Source organism: Octodon degus, unplaced genomic scaffold, assembly GCF_000260255.1.
Source record: "Octodon degus isolate 3935 unplaced genomic scaffold, OctDeg1.0 scaffold00007, whole genome shotgun sequence".
NCBI classification, from domain to species: Eukaryota; Metazoa; Chordata; class Mammalia; order Rodentia; family Octodontidae; genus Octodon; species Octodon degus.
This window is the reverse complement of record NW_004524583.1, coordinates 22,218,238-22,242,701: the sequence shown is the minus strand read 5'-3', so window position 1 is coordinate 22,242,701 and position 24,464 is coordinate 22,218,238. Positions and strand designations below refer to the sequence as shown.

Sequence of the window (24,464 nt, the reverse complement as noted above, 5' to 3'; positions counted from 1 at the left end):
TGTTTTAAAGAGATCTTTTCTTACCTTTCACTAGCTGCAATGGTGTCTTCAAGGTCTGAAAGTCTACTTTCACTTTCATTCAAATGGTTTTGCCAGCTTGTGATTGAGGTTTTAATTTCCTGTATATCACTTTGAATCTGCTTCATGCATTCTCTTTCCTAAATTGCTCATTCAAGGATCCCATCATTTTTGTATTCTTCTATTTTTTTTTATCATTGTCCTCTTTAGAAGCACTTAGTACTTCTTTCATTATAGTTATCATTTCCTTTTTTACTTCTGAAATTATTTCCGACCTGATTTCCTCTATACCTTTCTGCAGTTGTTTCTTTACTTCAGATGCTATTATTTCAGAGATTTCCGTTGTGTGCTTTCCAATTTCTTCTATGCTGTTGTCTCCTGAATTTGTCCTGGGTGGGCTCAGAGCCTGACAATGCATTTTGCTCCTTCTCTTTGTCATTTTGTTTAGCACTGTCTTCTGACCTTTGGTGTAGAGCTTTGGTGCAGTTATTTCTTTAGTAGTAGGTCCGGATCTTCCAAGTTGAAACTTGTCCAGGTGGGTGTGGCTTGGGTCTGGCTGCTGTGCTCCACTTATTCTTGTTGTAGCCCTTGGAAGTGAACCCACTGTGCCACTCTGGCAAGATGTTCTGCTCCTGGATTAGCTGGGTAAGTCTTGCATCTAGCCTCTCTGCAGGGAGTTCTGCTACAGGGTTCCACACCAGGTTTGTCTGATGTAGGAAGTCTCACACCATGCTTGGCCTGGGTGCTGACAGGAATGAGGATTCAGCAGACCGACGGGCGGTCCCACTTACAGGCCGGGCCTGCACACTGGCTGGCATGAAGATCCAGAGGGCCCCGGGTGGCCCCACTCGCATGCTGGGCCGGACCTGGCTAGAATCTGTTACTTTTCATTCATATCCTCAGTGATATAATGGTTTAGGTTAATAATTTGATAAGCAAGGCAAGAGTTACCCTTATAGCTGTGATTTACTTATCTATTGCACATCAGGCTTCTGATGACTTCATCATTATTTTGATTCTTACCTTAGTTTTAAACTTTTGTTTAATATTGTGTGAAATAATTGAAATAATTCTTGGGGTGATAAAACAATTGTATGTTTAAGACTGTAGTGAAAGTAAGATTCCCTAAGATCCTATAATGTTTCTTACATTAATAAAAATGTCCTGATTACTTATATAATAACTTAAGGTAGGATGACTTTTGTTGTAGTTTCAAACAGGTTTACTGAGGTATATAATTGATGTAATAAACTGTGTGTGTGTGTATATGTGTGTGTATCTATCTGTCCATCCATCCACTTTGGTCTTAGACAGGATCTCTCTATGCAGTTCAGGCAGTCCTTGAGCTCACTTTATAGCCCAGGCTTGTCTCAAACTTGAAATGATACTCCTGCTTCAGCTTTCTGAGTGCTGGAATTATAGGCATGTGCCACCATACCTGGCTAAATCTACCTATTTTACTGCATGTTCTTTTTAAGGCGTGGCATTTGGTGTGTTTTTGCATAGTGTACTTACAACTATGATATAATCAAGATAAAAAAATTCCATCACTCTCCAATGTTTCCAAGTGTCATTTTATAATTTTTCCTGATCATCTCAGTTCCCCACCAAGAAGCTACTCATGTGTTTTTAAGAACAGTAAAGTAATTTGCATTTTTTGGCACTTTATAAAAATGCAAGATCAGTTCTTCTTTTACTTCTTTCATTCAGTGTATATCAGTGTTTCATTCTTGTTGCAGAATAGTATTCCATTGTGTAATACACAATATGTTGGGTTACCTATTGGTAGATATTTGAGTTGTTTCCAGTTTTTTTCCTATAGTTTTGGCCTATTAAAATAAACTAGATGTGAACTTGGGGGAGGGGAGATTTTTTTCAAGATAGAGTCTTGTTTTGTATTCTGTGCTGGCTCACTATGTAGTCCAAGCTGGCCTCAAACTCAAGACAATCCTACTTCTTCAGCCTGCTAAGAGCTAGGATTATAGGTGTGGCCCACCAAGCCTAACTGTTATGAACATTTATATATAGCTCTTTGTGTATCATATCTTTTGTTTTTCATTTTCTTTTTTAGTAAGTTCCTAGGAGTACAATGAACATATCACTTAATATATTTTAAGTTTTAGAGAAAGTGACATGTTGTCTGAAAAGGTCACACCATTTTATGTCTTACAATGTGCATGAGAGTTCTAGGTGGTCCGCATCCTCCTCAGTACTTGAGATTGTCATTCATTTAAAATTTAACCTTTGTAATTAGTGTTTGTTGTTATTTTAATGTTTACCCAATGATTGGTGATGTTGAGAATCTTCATGTGATTATTTACCATTTTGTATCTCATCTCTGATGAACTGTTTGCCTAAATCTCTCTCTCTTTTTTTTTTTTTTCTTTGTATTTTTAGGACAGGGTTTACCAGGTCTCACTGTGTAGATTGGACTCAGTGATCCTCCTGTTTATAGCTTCCCAAGTGCTGGGATTACAGGTGTGCGCCACCACGCCCAGCCTCAATTGCCATCTCAGAGTGTTCCATGGGCCAGGCTGACAGGGCAGGCCCCGGGGATCGAACTCCAGGCCCCTGCATTGGCCTAAGGGGCTCTTTAATCCCCTGAGCTATTTGGCAGGCCCTGCTAACTCTTTTGTTCATTTCTTTATTAGTTATTTTCTTTCTGAGTTTTGATATTTTTTCTATACTCTGAATTCAAGTTTTGTCAGCAATGTGATTTGTAGATACATTCTCTCAGTCTGTGCCTTATCTTTTCAATTTCCAAACAGTTTGCTTTAGAAAAACAGAAGCTTTAATTTTGGTCAGGTTGAACTTGTCATGCTTCCTTCTTCCCTCCCTCCCTCCCTCCCTCCCTCCCTCCCTCCCTCCCTGTCTGTCTGTCTGTCTGTCTGTCTGTCTGTCTGTCCATCTGTCTCTTTTCTTTTTTGGATCATGCTTTAGGTGTTGTGTGCTGTATCTAAGGAATTATTATCTAGCCCAAGGTTGAAATAATTCTCCCTAACTTTTCTCTTAGAAATGTTAAATTTTTGAGGTTTGATTGAATGTCATTTAGTTCTGCCATCCACTTGTAGTTCATTTTTGTATGTAGTTAGAGGCATGATTTGATTTTTTTAAAAACTGGTATATCCATATTGAGTTGGTTTGTACCACTTGAAGACTGTTCTTCTCTACTGAATTAACTTTTCATCTTTATCACAAAGCAGTTGATCATGTATGTATGGATCTGTGTCTATTTTATTGCATTTATTTGTTTGTTGATTATTATGCCAAAACTGTATATTGCTGTATATTGTTGTAATTGTTATATCTCTATGATAAGTCTGAATTTCAGACCTCAGATTTGTTCTTTTAGAAGTTTTTGTCTTTTTTTTTTTTTTAAGGTGTTTTGTGTAGGTTGGGTTCTATGCATTTCCATATAAATTGTCGGATCTGATTTCCCTAGCCTACTGGGATATTTATTAAATAAATCATTTACTTTAGAATAGCTTTGGATTCACAAAATAACTGCCTAAATGGAGAATATATGTTTTCCTTTTGTTTCCCCTACTAACACCTACCATTAATTAGTATTGAATGTTGTTCTAAATGTAAGTAAACTTTGATAGTTTGTGTCTTTTAAGGAATTCATCCCTTTAAGTTTTAAGTATATTGTCATAATATTACCTTGTTTTTATTTTAATATCTGTAGAATCTATAGTTATATTACCTTTTTTAAGTGACATTAAAACCCTGATTATATCCTCATTAATGAGATGCAAAAAGAAGAGACATAAAAATCACAAAACATGAACTCTTCTAATTATATGTCTGTTAACATATTAATTAAAGATACTTCAAAGTGTATAATCACTCCTTAATTTTTCATTTCCTAGGCAAGAAATCAAGATCACAAACTAGGAGTTAGGTAACTATTTTGAGTTGTACCTAAGACATTCATATTCTCCTAAAAACCACTTTCAAGTAGAGATAATTTTATTTTCATAAGTATGTGGTAATTATATTGCCGTTTAATGAAAACAAAAGAAAAATAATTTGGATATTGAGTTGTTGGGAAATTGTCAGACATGTGATGCTTTTAACCTTTCAGATCTGAAGCATGCTGGCTCCTGGGTTAATTTATAGTTATCATGGTCTGTAATTGTAACAAATATTTTCTTTTTCTTTTTACTAAGGTATAATGTATGCTTTAATTTCTTTAAATCCTTCTGAGTTTTCTAACTCAATTAAACATCAGAAACATCAAATAATAAAAACATAAATGTAAGAAACATTAGAAACCAGAAATTGCCATGTACCCATACTTTCAGGAATAGAGATATTAAGAGTTAAAATTTGAAAGAAACAACACAATATAACCTAGTAGAACAAGTATGCCTTTTCTCTAATAGTTTCAGTCATGGTCACATGTGGCTGTCTTCTGAGTATTTGTAAAATAAATTCCCTGGGATTTCTATTAAAGGTAAATTATAATCACTATAGCAGAACTTTGAAATATAAACAAATAGGAGAAAATTTGCATGCTTGCACTCCCAGTATACAAAATCATAAGCCAAAGTGGTTTCTGCCCTTAGTAATTACTCAAAAACCATATATATATATATATATATATATATATATTTTTTTTTTTTTTTTTCCTTAGCACTTTATTAATTAAATGACATTGCTCTTTCTTCTGCTTTGGAGTTATACTTTCTTGTTAGGAAGCCATTGTCACCACTCCCAAAAAAACAGTCCAAGAAATAAAAACTAGATAGTTGGTTCTGTTGGTATAAAATCAAAATATATTTAAGATTTGCTTTCAATAATATTAAATTATTTAAACATACTCAGAATCCCCAAAGTAGTCATTATTCTGATGTGAGGGTAAAGTCGCCATGTTTTTTTGTTTCTCTATATAACTGGTTTTAAATGTAAAAACATAAATCCTTAAGAGTGGAAGTAGAGAACAGGGATGGTTTTCATTTGCGACAATTTCCTGTGAGACACAGCCCTAAACAAGGCTCATATTTACACGAGTCAGTATAGTTTTATATACAGTGGTGTATTCAGCACATTTAAAATTCTTTAATTTCACATTTTAGTCATTGGAATCTAATACTTTCATAGTAAATGTGTCTAATAATACTAGGTGAAGTTTGAAATAATTTTGAATAATTTTACAGTAGAAACACCAGTTAAATCAACCTTTTGGTAATATATGTCAGAAAAAATTAATTATTTTTGCTGCCACTGCAAAATCAATTGTGCAACTGTTCTTTTTTAAACTGACTTTTACATTACTAAATTCTGTACACTATAGTCCTGTAACTTGTCAGAAGCAGGTTTTGGTTAATAGATATTTTCAGTGATGTAATGGGAACTTTTGGCAGTGAGTCAGAATATAATGGACTGTGATTAATGTTTTAATAAGTACTTTTCTATTGCTCATGATGTAGAGGAGAAATGGTTTCCTGCTCAATTGATAGGAGAATGGCAGGTGTGCTTGCAATGTTTTTTAAATAGAGAATTGAATTTTTTCTTAGAATAACATTAATAATTTTATATGGTTAAAATTAATTACCATAGGAGATATATGTGCTACCACAGAAACCTAACATTAATTTGGCAAAATTAAAGTAGGAGATGATTATTGATGTTCTAATTAAATCTTTTAATTGCTAGACTGTTTTTGTTTGATGCTATAACCTGACATTTCTGGTTTGATCTGTGGCTTTTAGTGTGAACTATGACGTAATCAGGGATCTGCTTAAAATGTATGACAGGGCCTCTGAAGTCTATGCCACGTTGTTCCAAAAGTGAGCTTTTTCAGAAACCTTTTCTAAAAAGCTTTTCTCTTAAGGTCAAAGTACAGATTGATAGTCTAACAGAAGAGTGATCCATGCAGTGGAGAATTCTCCACTGTGAAGGCCCTAAATTCAACCTGTAAACTCAATAAAGTTCAGAAATTTGGAAAGTTAAGCCAATGAGATTTTGTGTTAGCCTGGAATCTGAGTAAGTGAAGACAAACTGAAAGAAATACTGGTGTACTATACTTGCAGGTTTGGTTCACAGTTTGCTCTTTCATATTTTTGTTAATTTTGGCGGTTTATATGCAATAATTATGTGTTAGTTGTTATAGGTGGAGTATCCCAGGGCTTAATAGATTCCACTAGAGAATAGTGCTGTGTTACTGATATTTTCTGCCCTATATTTGTCTGTGCATAAAATTGAGCATCTTTCCAAATGTACATTTTTTGCAAGAAAATTTGTAGTTTTTTTTTTTTTTTTTTTGTAATATATTCGCAAATATCCTGATTTCAATGTAGAGTTTAGAGCTGTGGCTTTCAAACATTAGAATCTGTTGGAATCACTTGGAGTGTTTACTGAAGCACACACATTGTCTTCACTGTTAGGGTTTGTGATTCAATAGGGAACCGAAAAAATTTGGTATCTAATGAGTTCCTAAGTGATGTTGATGTCACTGATTAGTGACTGCACTGTAGGAATCATCAGTATAATCTTCCAGGTCTTTTTCTATTTTCATGTACAATTTCCATTTTAACTATCTCTTGTCTGTGTTCATTGCATTAAAACATTCCATGTTGTAATTTAACCAGTTTTCTATTATGATATTCATTTTCTGTCTGTTAGTTATAAAGGGACTCTTGCTGAATTTTTGTGTAATTATTATCTTCCAGTTATTTTATCAGCAAAAATCTCTGGATTGAAGGATACATTCATACATTCTACTTGAGGCCTAATTGACTTTTGGAGGGGGGTGCTAGGGATGGAACTCAGGACCTTGTGCTTGCCAGACAGGCGCTGCACCATTGAGATAAGTCCTGGTCCGTTTTAATAGCTGGCACTTATACTTTAATGAATATGAATGTCACCTTAAAAGAGAAGCAACTTTTACAAGAATGTCAGGTACCTTGCTTGAGGAATAAGGTGTTTTACTTTTCACTGGTTCATATAGTTTTCAATCATTAAATGATGAAATTTTATTTGGCCAGGTTTTGTAAATGAAAAAATCTTTATTTCAATTTTTATAATAACAATGATAGCTTACTTTTATTTATTTGTTTTTGAGATTTTTGCCCTGCGATTTATTGTTATATCTCCTACACAGTGGGTTTTATCATTTGCCCCAAAATTTTTCTTACTACTAAATTTGTGCCAGTAACAAAGAGACATTTAAATATAGAATCTGCTTTTAAAGATATATATTGCGTGCCTTCAGACTAGAAAAACATACTTATAGTATATAAAATACAAGAGCATTTGTTTTCTATGGATAACTAAAGAAAAGCTACATTGAGACATTGTTTTTGAATTTGAGGGAAAAAATGAAATATTAAGGCATATTCTATGAAAGAAAACAAAACAAGAGTATCCATTTCAATATCTGTAATCTTTTTTTTTTTTTTGTGGCGGAACTGGGGATTGAACTCAGGCCCTTGCGCTTGCTAGGGAAGCAGTTATTCTATTGATCTATCTCCCCAACCCCTGTATCTGTAATCTTTCTGTGGTGCTATAAAACCAAACAACATCTTCCCTGACTCTCAAAATTAAGGTACAAAGTCCATGCAGACTAAAGTAATCTGAATGAGAGATCCACATATGTGATCATTGAGAGATGTCAGTATGAGGGATATTGGGTAAAGCAAAGCAGGAAATGAGTGAAAAGGTGACAGCTAAAACGTAAATTGAAGTGGACAAAGTTCAAGTGCAGTTAAGTCTACCCTTTCACATTGCCAATTTCTAGAAGACATATCTATAAGTAGTTCACACACAAACAGTAAACAGTGGAGTAAGATATATTTAATGTGGAAGTTATTTTGGTTTGTATACGGTTTTCCCCAGTAAGTAAAATGTGTCACATTACCACATAATAGCAGCTGTACTTAAATATACAGATTCATTAGCACAACTGAATTCAGCAAGCCACTGTGTAGTGAAAAGCATCCTGGATGGATGGCCAGTCATTCCAGGCCCTTCTCTTCGCTTTAGTTTTGTTGTGTAGACTGTCTTGAAAGTACTTCTTTTGGAATTCTCCCCACTTTTTACGCACTTTACTCTTATTGCCATAACTTGGCAACCTTATCACTTCTTTACAACTCCTATCAAGTTTCTTTTTTTTTTCCCTCCTTGTAAAAATTGTTTACTGTACTATTTGTTTATTTGGGATTTAACCCACCATTTAAAACTATTAATACTCTTGGGGAGATCGTTCATGTTTTTGTCAGTGTTTTGGTGATGTGATCTTTTGTACCTGCCTTCTTTCATGTTTTTGGATTCATACTATCAGTTTTGTGTAGATTACCTCCTCCCTTCCCTAATAATATTGAGCTATGCATTTGGCAGAATGTAAGCTCTTTCAAGAAAAACACAAAGAAGTTGTAGGATCCTTGTACATATTTGGCTTTGTCAGAAGTAGTTTGGCTGTTGGAATTGCTCAATGTAAAGGATTTCTTGATGGAAATTTACCCCTAATTGTGGAATTTTATCTCAGTGCTGTTCATTTGCCCCTACTTTCTGGTAGAAATCTCCAGTGGTTAAAAGGTCTTCTGCTATGAAGTAAACTCAGTACTTGAAAAATCATTCTGATTTCTACCCACAAAGAATTTTAAAGAGATGCAACAAAACTGAAGTGCTTTCCCTGTTCTCAAACTCTTCTTGGCATAGTGCTTCTGATAGCAGTTGTACTTTCCCCACGTACCAACCACAGCAGTTCTCCAGTGGGTGCCAGCTGAGAATCCTCTAATTCAGTTCTGACACTATGGCTGTCCCACACTTCAGATGCCATCACAATGATAAGTTGTCACCTATATTTCTTTCCTACTGGCTATATATACATTGAGGGTTCCATGAACCTACCCCTGCAGTTTGATTACTTTCCTAGGACAGTTCGCAAAGTTCAGACAATACTTCACTTGTGTTTACCCATTATAAAATAAGGTATTATAAAAGATACATCTGGAAGGTCATCTGAACCCTGTCTTATGGGTTTGTGTGAAAGCTTCATGTGGACATGACTGAATATATCACTAGCCATTGGAAATTACCGCAACCTTCAGCTCCCCTCCCAGTAGGTTGGAGGTGTGGATGAAAATTCCAGCCTTCTAATCAAATGGGCAGTATGTGACCTGGCAGGAAATGTTCATCCTGAGGCTATCTGGGAACTTGCCAAGTGTTGCCCCCTTAGAACAATAACAAAATGTTATTACCCAGAAATTCCCAAAGATTTAGGAGCTCAGTGTTAGACATAAAGGACAGATGCATGCAAACTTTATTATTATAACTATCTTAGAGAATGGAAAATGCTGTCACTTGGTGGGTCTAATTTGCATTTCAATAATGACTTGGTGATATGCATCTTTTTATGCACTTGGTCCTACTAGCATACCTTGTTCAGTGAAATGGCTGTTCCAATCATTTTCCTCCTTTTAAATAAATATTTTGTCTTATCAAATCGCAAGAGTATTTTTAATATAGTTTAGATGTCAGTTCTTTATATATAGAGTTTATAAATATTTTCCTCTAAGCGTGGCTCATTATTTCACTTTTAAATGATATTTTGAAACATATCATTTTAAAAGGTCTTCTGCTCATTTAAATATTTAATTTAAATATTAAATATTTAATAAATATATAAATATAAAAATATTTAATATTTTTAAATATTAAATATTTAATAAATATTTTCCTCTAAGCGTGGCGCATTATTTCACTTTTAAATGATATTTTGAAATATATCATTTTAAAAGACATACTGAATTTTGCTAAGTGTAGCTTACTAATTGTTGTGTTGATGTGTCATGCTTTTTAGTGTGGTATCTAAGACATTTTTGCCTAACTGAAGTCTGTGAAGATTTCATCCTGTTTCCTCCAAGTTTTAGCTTGGCTTTTAAAAATATTTGTGCCTGTGATTCATTTTTATATATGGTATGATGTAAGGGTCTGCATTCTTTATTTTTTTTTCACATTGATACCCAGTTGGTTCACTTTTTAAAAATAATATTCTTTCTTCAATGAATTTCTTTCAAAACCATTCTCTGTCTTACCCCCTCCTAGTACATGGGCACAAAGCTATCAGATTATTTCCTTGACCTGAAAAATGTTACCTTTTCCTGATTTACATTTTTAATTTTGCAAGTATTAGAAATGTACAAGACTAGGGAATTTCTAATTTTAGGCACTGTTGCTTGTTTGAGCTGAGGTTTCTCTATGTTCTTCAGGCTGATTTTGAACTCCTGGCTGTCCTCAAGCAATACTTTTTCCTCAGCTTCCCATGTAGCTGTGACCACAGGTACATGCCATTGCACCTGGGTTGGAATTCTAATTTTAAATGTGAAAATTATAAGGGGACATTTATAAGGGGACATGTATTTTTCCTGTCAACTTATGGTTAAATTTAAAAGTAGAGCCTTTGATTCTCAAGCCATAAAATATTTTGATAGGAATCATTCTTTAAAGCAAGCCTCTAACTTTGTAATGCTGAAAGATCTAAATATTGTTTTGTTCTTCCAGCCCAAAATGTTTGCATTCAGAGGTGGAAAACATATAACAGCATTGTTAAGCAAAATCACCTTCCATAGTTACTTTTCCTGGTCAAAAACTAAAGGTCACTGGAGCAGAGTTTAGTTTTGGCTGTGTTACCAACCCAGTCGTTAGTCAACTCTTCATATTTGCATAGGAAAACATCCTCCTTTAAGACCCTTATTACTACGGATTACTTTTTTTTCTAAATCTTTTTGAGTGTGTTTCCTACTCTACATTGGAAGCCTGAGAATGTCTCATTCATCCTTATTCTCTCCCCCACTGCAGTGTGTCTCACCTCATCCCAGTTTCACAGTTGTGTCTTCCTGAGAGCACAGATGATTCTGAAATGACTTTTGTTTTGTTTTTGAAGGAAGGAAAGGTTTATTTAGCTCACAGTTACTGGAGGTTTCAGTCCCTACTCAGCTGGCTCTAAGAAATCCTGGCACATGGCAGAGAGCAACCTTTCATGGTGGAGGCAAAGAGCAAGAGCACAAAAGTGAAATGACTTCTTAATCTGAAGAGAATTTAAGGAGGGAGGAGGGACGGAGAGAGACAGAGCATTGAGCCATTCCTGTCTCAGGAGCTGATGGTGTGAAGAGGAAGACTCCGGAGGGGTCACAGAAAGCATCACAGATGTAACCTCTGTTTTCAAGGTGAATGCTTCTACTAGTAATGTGTATGGACTGTTCCAACGGAGGAGAAAGATGACAGATTTGAAAGAATATGGTGCTGTTGAGGAAACTGTAAGTTGCTCACTCTGACTGAAGTACACGGTTTGTAACAAGGAGTGACATAAAATGAGTTAAGATCAAATGGTGAAGTATCTTACTTGCTATGTTAAATATTTTTAAAAACATACTTTGCCCCTTTTTATTTTTACATCCTAAACTGAGATTGAAAGAACACAGCATCTCTGTAATTGGACTATGGATCATATGCTTCTACCAGTGGGGAGCTGTTGAAGAAATTTAAGTAGGTAAAAATTGAATTAATAGGACTTGGCAGCTGACTTCTGGAAGAATAGTCTAGAGAAATGCCATCACTTTGGTCTTGAGCCTCATGGCTCTAGGGTTTCTTTCACAGAGATAAGGCTTCCTTCAGAGTTTGCTCTGCTTGCAGAATGTACCAGAGGCTTGAGTCTTGTGAGAAAGCTGGATCTGAAGGACTAAGGCAGCTGCTCGGACCTGAATTCTCAGTGCCGACTCTTGCTGCCTCCTGTGTGAAGCGAGGTCCAGGGAGAGAAGTCAGCATGGATAAGTACTGCTTTCATTCTGCTGCCAGAGAACAATTTGTGCAGCTGCTATTTCCCTCTGATTCATCACTACCACTTGCCACAGCTGCTCAGCTGGACCAAAATAAGTAGACTGTCAAAGAGTGCACTGTAACCAAGCCATGTGCAATACTGGGGGAAACTTAAAATTTTAAAAATTCATACCTCTGTCTTTTCTCAGTGTCTTTTATTTTGAAAATCTGCCTGTAGAGTATACCCGCATTGCACATTTAATATATGCTAAAATGCCTAATATTCATAAATTGTACTACTGTACCTGGCTATCTAACACACATGCTTGCATACACACATTACATACACATGTATTTTTAAAATGTTATACCTATAGAGTTGTGATACTCTGAGAAGAGTTGCTTAGTATAAAGATAAAATATTTGTTAAATACTTAAAGTCAGCTTATCTAAACAATGTAAATTTCTCATATACTCCCTCAGATGCCAGTGAAGTATTCACATTTTTTATTCAGTCACTTTGGGAATTGAGCATGTAACGTGTCCTTTGGATGATTTATACATAAATATTTGGCTTTCTAGAATATTCATATGCCTTACTAGTTTTTTTTTTCTTTTTTTGGCAGAACCAGGGATTGAACTCAGATCCTTGCGCTTGCAAGGCAAGCACTTATTCTACTGAGCCATCTCCCCGGCCCCACTAGTTTTTGCTTCAGACTTCATATTATAAACGTATTCCTTTTCATTAATTTCACTTTCAGTTATTAAGATCCCCCTCTACTCAGTACATGTCTTTGTATAAACCAGCTGTTCTTCCTGTGTACAAATGAAAATCTGTAAATTTCTGTCTCTGTCTCTGTCTTTCTCTCAGCTTATGATCTTTCATCTTTGAAAGATCAGTAAAAGATCTTTCAAAGATGGCCTTTGCATAGATGATAAATTTACTGATAGGCAGACAGAAACTATGTGCTGTGTCATCTGATTAAAAAAAAAAAAAGACTATCTTAGAAGATGCTGCAATCCTAATTGTTTATGCTTACTGGTGATCTAAAATATAAATGTGTTATTTTTATAAAATATCAAGTCAGTAGGACAAACATTTTATTCTATCAGATTGATATTTTGTGGTTGCTCTCTACCCTTCTGCTTCTGTTTTCATAATTTATGACCTATACCCTGTGATTGGGGTGACTAAAGCCAGTCTCCTTCATATTTGCATATGGATTAATTATTTTCAATCGTATGATGTATTTCCACAATAAAAGTTTACTGTAGTGTTTAAAGAATGCCTTCAGGTTAAAAACATAGTCAAACCTGTAGGTTTTACCATTATTTATGTTAATATTACTTTTCTGATTAATATATTATTTAATTGCCATTCTTTTTTATTTTTTTAATTTTCTATAACTTATTTGACAGGGAACATTAAATAGAAAAATGGAAATAGTTTTCAGAGACTCAGCCTCATTTTTCATTTGTTTCCTGCTTTATAGCTTTATAAGAGACAGATATTTTTAAATTGGCATGATATGAATTCCAGTTGGAGATGGAACGAGCTTTTCTTATCGAAAGCATACAGGCATGTGTCTTTTGTATGAAAATTTTGCCATCCAACAACATCAGGAATTTATTATTACTTAAATTTTTAGAAATTATTTCTCTTAAAGAAGTTTTATTAAAGTCCCACTTACTATTTTTTTCTCATGTAAGTGCAGTCTCAAATTAGACTGACATATTAGTTTTTTATTCATTCATATTTTTGAAAATGTGTTTCATTTTTAGAAAAAGGACTTTTAAAACAGAAGATGTAGTTTTTTCTTTTCCTTTGCTAAACTGTAGCAGTGTACTATAGGTATTCAAGGTTGGTTTATCATAAATTGTCTTGCACCCAAGAACTGTAGTTTCACTTAATATAGCATTTCAATTTATTTTTTTAAATACAAGGATTTACACTTTTAGACAGTTTAGTTTTTTCTTCTTTTCTGATATAATTGAGTAATGATTAATAATACAGTTCCAGGAAGTATCACAGTGTGTAGGCACTTCAACTATTTGGTTTTACTTTTCACTCTAAATATTATATACATTTTAATTTCTTGCTTTTTGATCATTAACAGTAGTTAAAGGACTGAGTGAAAGTATTGAAAATGATCAAGATAACGTATATGCATGTACCAGTCCCCGGAACCAAGCATCACTATTCTGTATTACAAACTCGTACTTACAAAAAGAAATTATATCAGAGCGTTCCTTGGCCTTTTACTTTGGCTTTTAAGCATCTGCGTGGTCTGACAATTCTCAACTTTATTTCTTTGTGATCTGTTTTTCTTACCAACTATGGTGCATATATTTAATGTCACTTTCTTAAGAATTTTTCTGCACTATGGACAATAATTCCTAAAGACTATTGAGCATAATTGTGATGATACAGTTTCTTCCTCTGTACTCCGTTTACCAACTTTCAAGCCCCGTTTTAGAGGTCATGCTTACTTTCAGATAGCTAGATGTTAGTACTAGTACACCGTAATTTCATACACCATGTTATAACCTAAATGTTTCCAGGAACCTAACTTGGTAACTATGACAGAATAACGCAGCAACCCAGTACACTGTAGAGTATCGGTTGTTGTATTCTTATGGCCACTGGCTGCGTGGGATCTGTATCTTCCCCCTGCAGCCAGTGTGGGATGGAAGGGTCACTCTGTTTATCAGTACTCTGGGACAAAAGTAAGATTCAAAATTTTAGGTACAGTTTTTGTTGAATGTGTATTGCTTTCATATTATTGTGTAAAGCTGAGAAATTGTGAATTGAAACAAGGCCACTTATGCAGAAGTGCTTTTTCTAACAGGAATGTGGGTAATACAGAACATCCAATACCTTAGTACATTTTTACTTATATTTGCTTCATTACTTTTTCAGTTTTGGATTTGGAGTGGTAGATTAATAAAGTATAATTTAAGGGGAAACGGAGTGAGTTGATATACTTAGTAGGTACTAAATCTTAATCCTTCCCACGTTAGATATGTTACATACCACAAAGTAGGTTGCTTTCTCTATTTTTTAGAGGAGTTTTAAATCACTTTAGAGTACATTAGGGCTGGGAAAATAGTTCAGTAGAATAAGCACCTGCCTGGCAAGCGCAGGGTCCTGAGTTCAATCCCTGGTACCACAGAAAATAAATAAGTAATTTTTTTAAAAAAACAGAGTACATTGAACGAACTTCAGAAGCAAGATAAGTAAATGTGTTCTCTTTTTGTTGTTCATTAGAGCCATTAAAAATGAAACAGTGCCTTTGTGTAGAGGAGGAGGGTCATTTGCATTGTGTGTATAGTGGCCACTTTCTAGACAGTTGTCCACATTCCCCTCCATCCTCTCTCCCTCTCATCATCATTTTTGGTACTGAAATCCAAGAATGCATTTAGATGTGGCATTCTGACTCTTGTTTGTATTTGTTTTCCATCAGTTTAAGGAAGTAGAAATAATTTTACCTTACAGATGTAAGTTGCTATTATTATTCTTTCTAATCAAGAGGTAGTATATTCTGTTATTTTTTAATATTTTGAAATCAATGAACAGATTTTATGAACACATTATAGGCATGTGATAGGTTTGACATTGTCAAAAATTTTAAAATATATTAGACCTGGCTGCTGCTCTTAAGATCTTTGTAGACTATTCATAGAAATAAGTGACTGACTGTAAGACCAAGTAGAGAAAGAAAAGAAGTAGTTACAGAGTACTGTTGAAGTTCAGGGGTGGCAGAGGAGAAAGCTAACATTCACTGTGTATAGTCCTACTTCAGTATCTATAGGCTTTTCACATGGGAAAGTGAAAAATGCTTCTTGTGACAGAGCAAGAACGGGCAAGATGTTTAAAGGGAAAGAAACAGGGAACAGAAAGTAAATCGTGATGGGCTGGGGAAACAGCTTGATGGTCTAAGCGCCTGCCTGGCAAGCTCAAGGACCCGGGTTCGATCCCTGGTACCGCATGCCATGCTGGCCCCAGAACCCCAGGTGTGCCATACTGGGCTACCAAAAGTAGGCGTGGTGATGCACACCTGTAATCCCAGCACAGGGGAGGCTGAGACAGAAGGATCACTGTGAGTCCAAGCTGCATAGTGAGACCCCGTACCAAATACATAAATAAATAAAAGATAAAAAATTAAAAATGAGGTAGAAAAAAGAAGCAAGGACAAGGGAAAATCCCTTAATCTCCAATAAACTATTGTTGAAGAAAGAGGGAAAAAGAAACACACAACACACACACATGCACGCACACAACGCACAGGAAATTTTTCTGTGGTTTTTGAATGCATGTTTTTCTTCTAGGATCTACCATTTTGGGGTCTAGCAATTCTCATTTTTCCCTGATGTCCTTTTGCTTTTCTGGGCTGTAGCAGGGTTCCAATCAAGATGTGTGCCTCCTTACACTGATAGATAAAGAAGGCGTCCAGACCCTAGTTCTGTGCTGAATGCAGGCAGCAGTGGGCAGCAGGACGAGGGCTCCAGTGCCACAGCTTTCATGTCCAGAGGAGCTCAGGAAATCAGGCTGTGTCTGGCCTCTGGCCTTTGGGCTCTGGCCTTTGGCCTTGGGGCATGGACCTTATCCTTGAGCTCAGACTTCTCAGGAGCTCTTACCTTCCTGCTCCTTGATCATGGCTGTCTCTTGCAGCCAGTCACTGTGGGAGGGTAACACTGAGAACCCTGAAGGATACATGCAGTAATCTGCACAGCCTACTGGTGTGTAATTTGATGTACATAGAGTTTAATACTGGGTGTCTCAGTTACTCTTTTCTTATTGCTGGGACAAATACCCGACTCTCAAAATTAAGGAAGGAAAGGTTTATTTAGTTCACAGTTACTGGAACTTTCAGGCCATACTCAGCTGGCTCAAAGGCAAAGCAGCACATGGCAGAGAGCAACCTCTCAGGGGGGCTACAAAGAGCAGAGAGCAAAGGGAGGGGCAGCACCTCTGGCAGCTAGCCAGCCTGTCTTCCCTCCTTGCATTGGAATGCAAATTGCCTGCCCCAGGGCAGGTGCAGCACCTACATCCACAACAGTCAATCACAAACTCCAGAAGCTGCCCCGTGACTACATGAGGCTCTGGGGGGACACCTAGACACAATCCTTAACACTAGTATTCATACATTGATTATTTCAAGGAAAGGATCCAGGAATGTGTAAATTTGTTTGCTTGCTCTCATTTTACCAGCACCCTTTGGATAATTCACAAGTTCGTTTTCTATACAAATTTTATAGTAGGAAAAAAGCAAAAAAGTTGACAAAAAGTCCAAAGCTATTCTTTATAGTGTTTATTTTAATTTTCACTTATAGTATTTTATTTGAATAGTAGGTGGTCAAGAATAGATATCAAAATTGAATAACTAAAATGTCATCCTTTGTGCATGGGCTACACGGTATCACTCAAAGTCTAGCATATATGCTACAGCAGCTGTGAAGAATAGATTTTGGTTTTGTCAAATTCGTAAATCGTTCCATATTTCTGGTACATCATTGAAAATTAAATGACAACAGACTTCCCTTCCAAAAAATAGCCTTTTTATCAGTTTCTGCACTTTTCTACCTTTCCTTCTTTTAATTGCCATTATTGTCCTCAGATGGACCAAGATGGAGAATGCTGGCACAGAACAGGATAGTCAGTTGTAGGTGTACATACAATAGAACAAAAATGTCATAACAAAGAGAAGGGATATTTTCTAAAACTCATTTATCTGGTCTGACCCAACAACATCCCTACTTTTCTCTAGTTTTTTTTTTTTCTTTGTCTCTTGTTTTCTTTTCTAGTATTATTATGGCATAAAAAACTCAATTTCCTAAACCAAAAAATTGATGAAAATGTGAAAAAAAGAGAAAATGACAAATGATGCAGATATGATAGGAATAAAAATATAAAATAGGGTAGGAGGAGAAATTAGAAACTGATATATTCTATATATATAGATTCTGGCTTTTACATTTGCTGCTGTTTTCAAACTAGTGTATATAAATGTAGTAATAGATTGGAAAGGCATCTAGATGAAAAGTTACTATCAAGCTTTCATAGTTTTTTAATCTCAATTCAATAACTACATTGACTTAATGATACCTAAAAGTCTTGAGTTTCATATTCAACTGTTCCTCCCTCTCATAATTTTCTTCAATATTTTAAATTTTATTTAGTTATTTAGTTATTTTGTTTTGGCAGGCTCAGCCTTCCCTGAGTGCAGGGCTGGCACAGCATGTGGTGCTGGCGATAGAACTGTGGTTTCCTGCAGCTGCGTAAGCTTGCCTAAGCAGGTGCTTTAAACCACTGAGCTATCTTGCTGGCCCAAACCAGCCATTTTTTTTTCCCCAGAACTGGGGATCAAACTCAGAACCTTGTGCTTGTCAGGCAGGCACTTTTGCCACTGAGCTATGTCCCCAGCTCTATATTATAAATTTTTAAAAACTCAAATTGGAAAAGATAGTTCTGAGAAGTTCAGTGTTTCAAGTGCTTTTAAAGAATGTATTTTGGACTTTTTATTTTATTTATTTTTTATTATTTATTTTATTTTTAATTTTTGGACTTTTTAGTAATTTGTTGTTTCTAACTCTCGATGCTATTGGTCATAGCCAAACCTTCTGCCACCTAGTGTTAATATTTGAATTCCCTGTTTAAAAGCTTCCAAGGAATACCTTTGTTAAGTACTAGGACTGCACCAGGATTATATATAAAAGTTTTGCTTCTGTTTTATAATATTTAGTAATTTTATATGGTATTTAAAAATAATGATAAATTTAATCAAAATCTCATTCACTTACGTAAGTGCTTTGTTGCCCATCTGAAGTTATTTTTCTGGTGAGTCCATTTTCTCCTTGATTTCTTAATCCTTGTGATTCAGCAAATTGTGTGGTCATCTACAATGACTTTCTAGTCTATTACTGCATCTAATACACAGTGGTTTCAAAATAATGGCAAATGCAAGACCAGAACCTATATATATGGAATATATTGCTTTCTCATTTCTCCTCCTACCCTACTTATAATGCAGAAAATTATTTGAATGGTCTAACTGACGATGTTTTAAAGTTTAAAATGTATGGTTATATTCCGTAGTTAAAATGATGGAACAGAATTTTGTCCTCCTTAGAGATTTGGATTATTTAAAAATAGATTCTGAGAAAGGATAAAAACATCACCTATATTATTTAATTGCTCCATTGGTTGGCTTACAAGAATAGACATAATATTGTTGAAAGTCAATAAATAAGAGCTTCACCTATATTCAAAAGAGAAGTCAAATCTTTTTCAAATTTAATTTTATTTTGAAGAGTAAAAACAAGCAAAAACAAAAAAGAAACAGGTACATACAACAGTATGTATGTTACAGATTTTTAAAACAGGAATAGCTAATTAACAATGGTTATATTATCTATTTTTATTGTCATATCTGTTGCTCAGATTAACAGATAATTATGCAAGATTAGGGAAATAATTGAATAGTGGCATTTGCTTTCAAGAGATCTTAATTTTTCCTTATCTTTATTTGTTTTAATTAATTTTAAAGAGTATAATAATTGATAAAACATTAGAAATGGTACAGTTTAGAAGACCAGGATGAAAGGTATTCAACCTGGGTTTTGTATTACACATTGCTATCCTTGATGTAGTTGCTCAGATTGCAATCAAATCTTTTTCATAAAGGAATACAAATTTTAGGCTGATGAAAATAGTTTTATGGAAATATACTGATATAGAATGAGCTTTATGATTAAAATGATTATCACTAAGTTGTTTTGCATAAAAAATTCAGCTAAAATGGGACATATGTCTTTATTCCACAGTTGTTTCTTATTCTTATTGTAGTAGTCATAGCATAGAGAAAGTTGTTATTCTGAACTTTTTCCATCCTACCTTAAGCAGTGCCTCATAGCCAAATGTTAACTTCATAGGAATCTGTAACAGCTTTATGCACAGTGCTAAAATTTCATGTTGACCTCACCAAATGTAGGTTAAAAAAATGACTTTTATCTTAGTTCTAATAAAATGGAAGTTCTATATTTTCTAATGTAGTACTGATATTTTTCTACAAATAGTGCCTAAGACCATCAGCTACAATAACCAAAATAGTAAAATGTACATTGTTCTACTTCCTATGCTTAAGGGTGATATTTTATAGTGATGTCTATATGAAACAAAATTTGTAAAAATTACCTTTTTTTTTGGTGGAACTGGGGATTGAACTCAGACCCTTGTGCTTGCCAGGCAAGCATTTATTCTGCTGAGCCATCTCCCCGGCCCCCAAATCACCCCATTTTATGAATAAAATAGTAGACACAAATTTATAATGTAACAAATGACTATATTACAATTTATTTTGAAAATTAAATCTAAAGCTTCTTTAACACATATGTCAGTGAAAGATGTTCTCAAAGTCAGACTTGAAATAAGCTTTTTGTAGCAGAAAAAGTTCACTATCCTTAAATAATGAAACATATTTGTCCTTTAGCTTTACTTACACATAGAAGAATAAACTAAAGAATGATGTCTGTTCTTCTCTTGTTAACATTGGAAAGTTTTTCTCATTGTTAAAGGAACACAGCCAAGAAAACCCAAGTTCTTTCTCGTAAAGCCAGTGAGTGAGGCATCATCCAGAGGGGCAACAACCTTGGTAAAACCAATACTACCCCCATACTGCAGCTTGAACCTAGAGCCTTATAACTGCTAAGCAAATGCTCTACCACTGAGCTTCCTCCCTAGCCCTTTATTTTATTCTGACACAAGTTCTCACTATATAGCCCAGTCTAACTTTGAACTTGTGATCCTCTTCCTTCAGCCTCGTGAGTACCTGGGAGTACAGATATGCACCACTACTTCTGGCAGCAAAATGCCTATAAATGACTATGGAAGTTTTGTTTCTTTAATCTGAAAATGTTCTATATGTATAGAGTAAGGGAATTGGATAACTATTGATGCTTTTTTCATAGTAAAAAATCCCAACTGAAACCGTGAAGCATTATATATGATATGCTTATAATCACTCAGATCATTATTTAGCTTTATCATTAGGTACATTACTATCATTGCTATTATATAGCTCTGAACAAATATTCCAGTTCTCACTTATCCCCGAAATTTATATTCTTACTGGTATTCTAATATTCATTTTCTCATTTTTACTTATTTATATTACAATGTAAATAAGCAAATTGGTCAAGCAATGGCTGTGAATCATCCACATGGCTGACACTGACAAAGGTTCTACAAACTGCGGTACAGGGATTCAGGGTAAATCCTGGGGGGATTTGATTGACCTTGTCAGATACAAAAGTTACATTTCTCATTGTAGAGGTCTTGCTTTACCTTGGTCTTAACCATCCAGCAGAAAGTATAAAAATGAAGTTTAAAAAGTAAAGCCATATTAATAGGCTGAGCTGTAAAAGGCTCAAGTCAACAACTTCTGACATTGTCAGTCCTACAGATAACCCACTACTATTATGGACTACTGGACTATATTGGAATATTTTGCTGAATCCATGCACCTACAATATTTAAATGACAGTGGAATACCCTTCTCTGACAAAACTAAACAAAAAAAGGGAATACAAATGGACTATTTTGTATCTATATATTCAAAATAGGATAGATATACAGCTACTTCCTCTTAATTCAGTGAATAGAAAGATTTGTACTAATAGTGTTTGTGGACAGGATATCATGTCTGCATCTTGTACTATGAATAACCACTAAGATGACAATAATATGCAATGTATTATTGAAGCTATCCTAATAATGGGTTTTGAAACTGTCTCATTGCTATTTGTTTCTCAATAAAATTATTAAAAAAATTTAATGCCAGGCCCATAATCTGGTTATAAATGAGATGGGAAATAAAAATGGTAACTAAGAATTTTAGGGTACTGTGGGTGGAACTCAGGACCTCACACATGCTAGGCAAGTTGTCTACTTCTGAGCTACATTCCCAGCCCTCTAGAAGACGTTAAAAGGAATCAGAGCCACCTGTATGTGGTGGCTTGGCCAGTGTACAACCACCATTTCATCTTTAGTTGCTTTGTCTTGGATGAATAATAGTAATGCCACCTACCTCAGTGCAGCTGACTTTAGAAAAATACGAAGTACCTGATCTGCCACAGTATGTCAGTGGCTAGAACCGCTTCTGCTGTCCAGTTTCCCGCCAAAATAAAACCTAACTAGAAAATAATCAGCCTTGAAAATTAGAGATCAACAATGCTGGCCCCAAGCAGCCTATCAATGCCTCTCCTGCCCTCATGTTTCTCTTGCACAGTGGATCCTTCCTCAGGCAGGCAAGGTTGAGTAATACATTAGGTTAGAAACCGGTGATTCATGAACCCCAAGGATTATGCTTGTGACTCTTTTGATTCTTACCGTACCAATGACAAATTCAACACTTTGCTGTAGATAATAAACTATATTTTAAAATATCTGAGCCCTATCTTGTGAGTTTCATTTTTTAGGAATAAAAATTACTATTATAAAACCTTCAAAACTCATAAAAATTGAGACAAGTTTTCTCCGAATGTACTATTTAGAACTGCCTGCAAAAAAAGTCCAAGATAATCTTCAGAAACTAATGACATCGCTTAAGACTTGAATATAGGTACTAATAAAAATTAAGTTAATTAAAAATTTGAAATAATTAAGAATCTTTTATTTAAACTAAATGGAAAATAAGTTGCATATGTTTAAGTTACAATTATAATTTAGCACAATATATTATTACAAATTTCCTAGAGCAGAAGCAAAAGTAGAGCATACATGAAAACAGAAAATTTTTCAAAGATGAATTTACTATTTGATGTCTGTGGTAACTATAGGGTAACTTACATATTTGGACACATGCAAGATTCCTTTCGTTTGCCCCTTTTTTGGCTGGGCGCTTGTTTGCTGTAGCCACTGGCGTACTGTCTGTGCTTTTCAAGTCAGAGTGAAGATGGTGGAGGGTTCTGCAGTTTCTTCTTCCTGTCTCAGCGATGATGGAAGCAGCCGAGGGAGGTTTCCGCAGGCTGGGTCCCCGAATGGAAAGGGGTGTCTCTTCTCTGCTAACTTACACGAAAACATAATGTGAGGTAGAAATTGTGTTAGATAAGCCTGGAATTTGGACATTATTATTTCCTGCTACAAAACCAGGCCAACTCTATCCTGATTTACACAGTACAGATGTCAGTAGAGTTAGGTTACGTTTTGCCTTATTTACACTCATATTTTTAACCTGCTTGTTGTTCCTTCTAGTTACTTTGTCACCTGGCTTTCTATAAATTTATATCATGGAATTAAAACTGTTTTCGTTTGTAAATCAAGTATGGTTCTTTTTTTTAAAGTATGATTCTTATGATTATTAAATAAATTATTCATCATTTAACTCCTTAGTTATAGGATTCAAATTTCTAAATTTCTGGAAACACCATAAATGTAAATTAGCTGAGTAAATGTGCCTTTACTAATACGTGCTCTGTTACAAAATTTCAGGCCCTTCACAATTTGAAAGTTTCATTTTATTGATTACAATTCTGAGAGATAAGCAGGGCAGATTTCTTACCTCTTCTAAAGATGTGGAAATGAGAGGACCATCTTTTACTCTGGACTGTATGGTTTACAAGTAACAAAATTAGGATATTATCACCTGGCTAATCCTTCAACTGTTCGATTCTGATTTTTCCTGTCCTCCCATTAGGGTCAGTTATATGTTCAAGCGTTAGACAGTGTGGGTGAGGAGGGGAGAAAGTTGTTTCTCACTTTTTTATTCCTAAACATTTCCACCAGAGTTACAAAATTATGCAAAACTAATTAATGAGTTACATTTTGCCCACTGTTACTCATTACTAGGGCATCCATGCATAATTTAAAATATATGCATATTCTAATGTAGCTTTTAAAATTTTCAAATTTATGTCAGGTGAAAAGGTTAAATCTATGTAGAACTGTGTCTTCTCAATGAATTTTTTGGTGTTAATTATAAACTAAGATTGGTTTACTGGTAGGCTAAATGTAGCTTCAATACTACAAAATTCCAAAATGTTACCCATCACAAGGTTGTTTACTGGGTGAGTTCTTAGTGGTTTCTAGCCAGGGCAGTGGTGCCCTGTTCTTGGAGAAGCCATGCAAGCATATTAAAAGGCTTATTTGCACCTGTTGTTGATTCTCTAACTTGTTTCATGACTTAGTGCATTCGGTGATTTGGGCCTAGGGATTTGGTAAAGCATAATGCAGTAACTTTTGAGGGGGCAGAATGTTTCCTGTTTTATAGCATTGAGAAAGTAGACAGTTAACTGGTTCTGATCAGGAACAAAATGACAGATGGTCGGCCAGGTGCCCTTGTGCATCAGTCTTTCAGTTTCTGTGGTCATGTTGTAAGGAGGTGACTTGTAGACAAACAGAGGATTTACTGCAACTGGTATTTGTTAAAGGATTTTAGAAATCTTAATTTTACTTTGCTGACTTTATTCTGTGAGATTTGTTGTTACAGGATACTGATAAGCCCTTGTTGGTGACACATATTATAAAAAGTAGTGAAGATTATTTTATTGTTGTATTTTTATATTTAAACTTTAACATTCTTTACAATGAATTACTTAGAAAAATATGTATCTTGTACTTACATTTCCATCTACATAAAATTGATTCAAAGGGTTATAGAAAGGTCTGTTTTAAATATTCATATATA

At 34.9% G+C, this 24,464-nt stretch overlaps 1 protein-coding gene and 1 non-coding gene across 2 annotated transcripts in view; both read left to right on the top strand.

Annotated features, from left to right (window-relative positions):
* Mnat1 (MNAT1, CDK activating kinase assembly factor) overlaps positions 1-24,464 on the top strand; it is a 328,673-nt gene that overhangs the window by 267,991 nt on the left and 36,218 nt on the right. The gene's annotated exons all lie outside the window — the stretch shown is intronic.
* LOC111813422 lies at positions 12,710-12,767 on the top strand. The gene has a single exon (XR_002818695.1). It is a non-coding gene; the product is annotated as a small nucleolar RNA SNORD43 (small nucleolar RNA).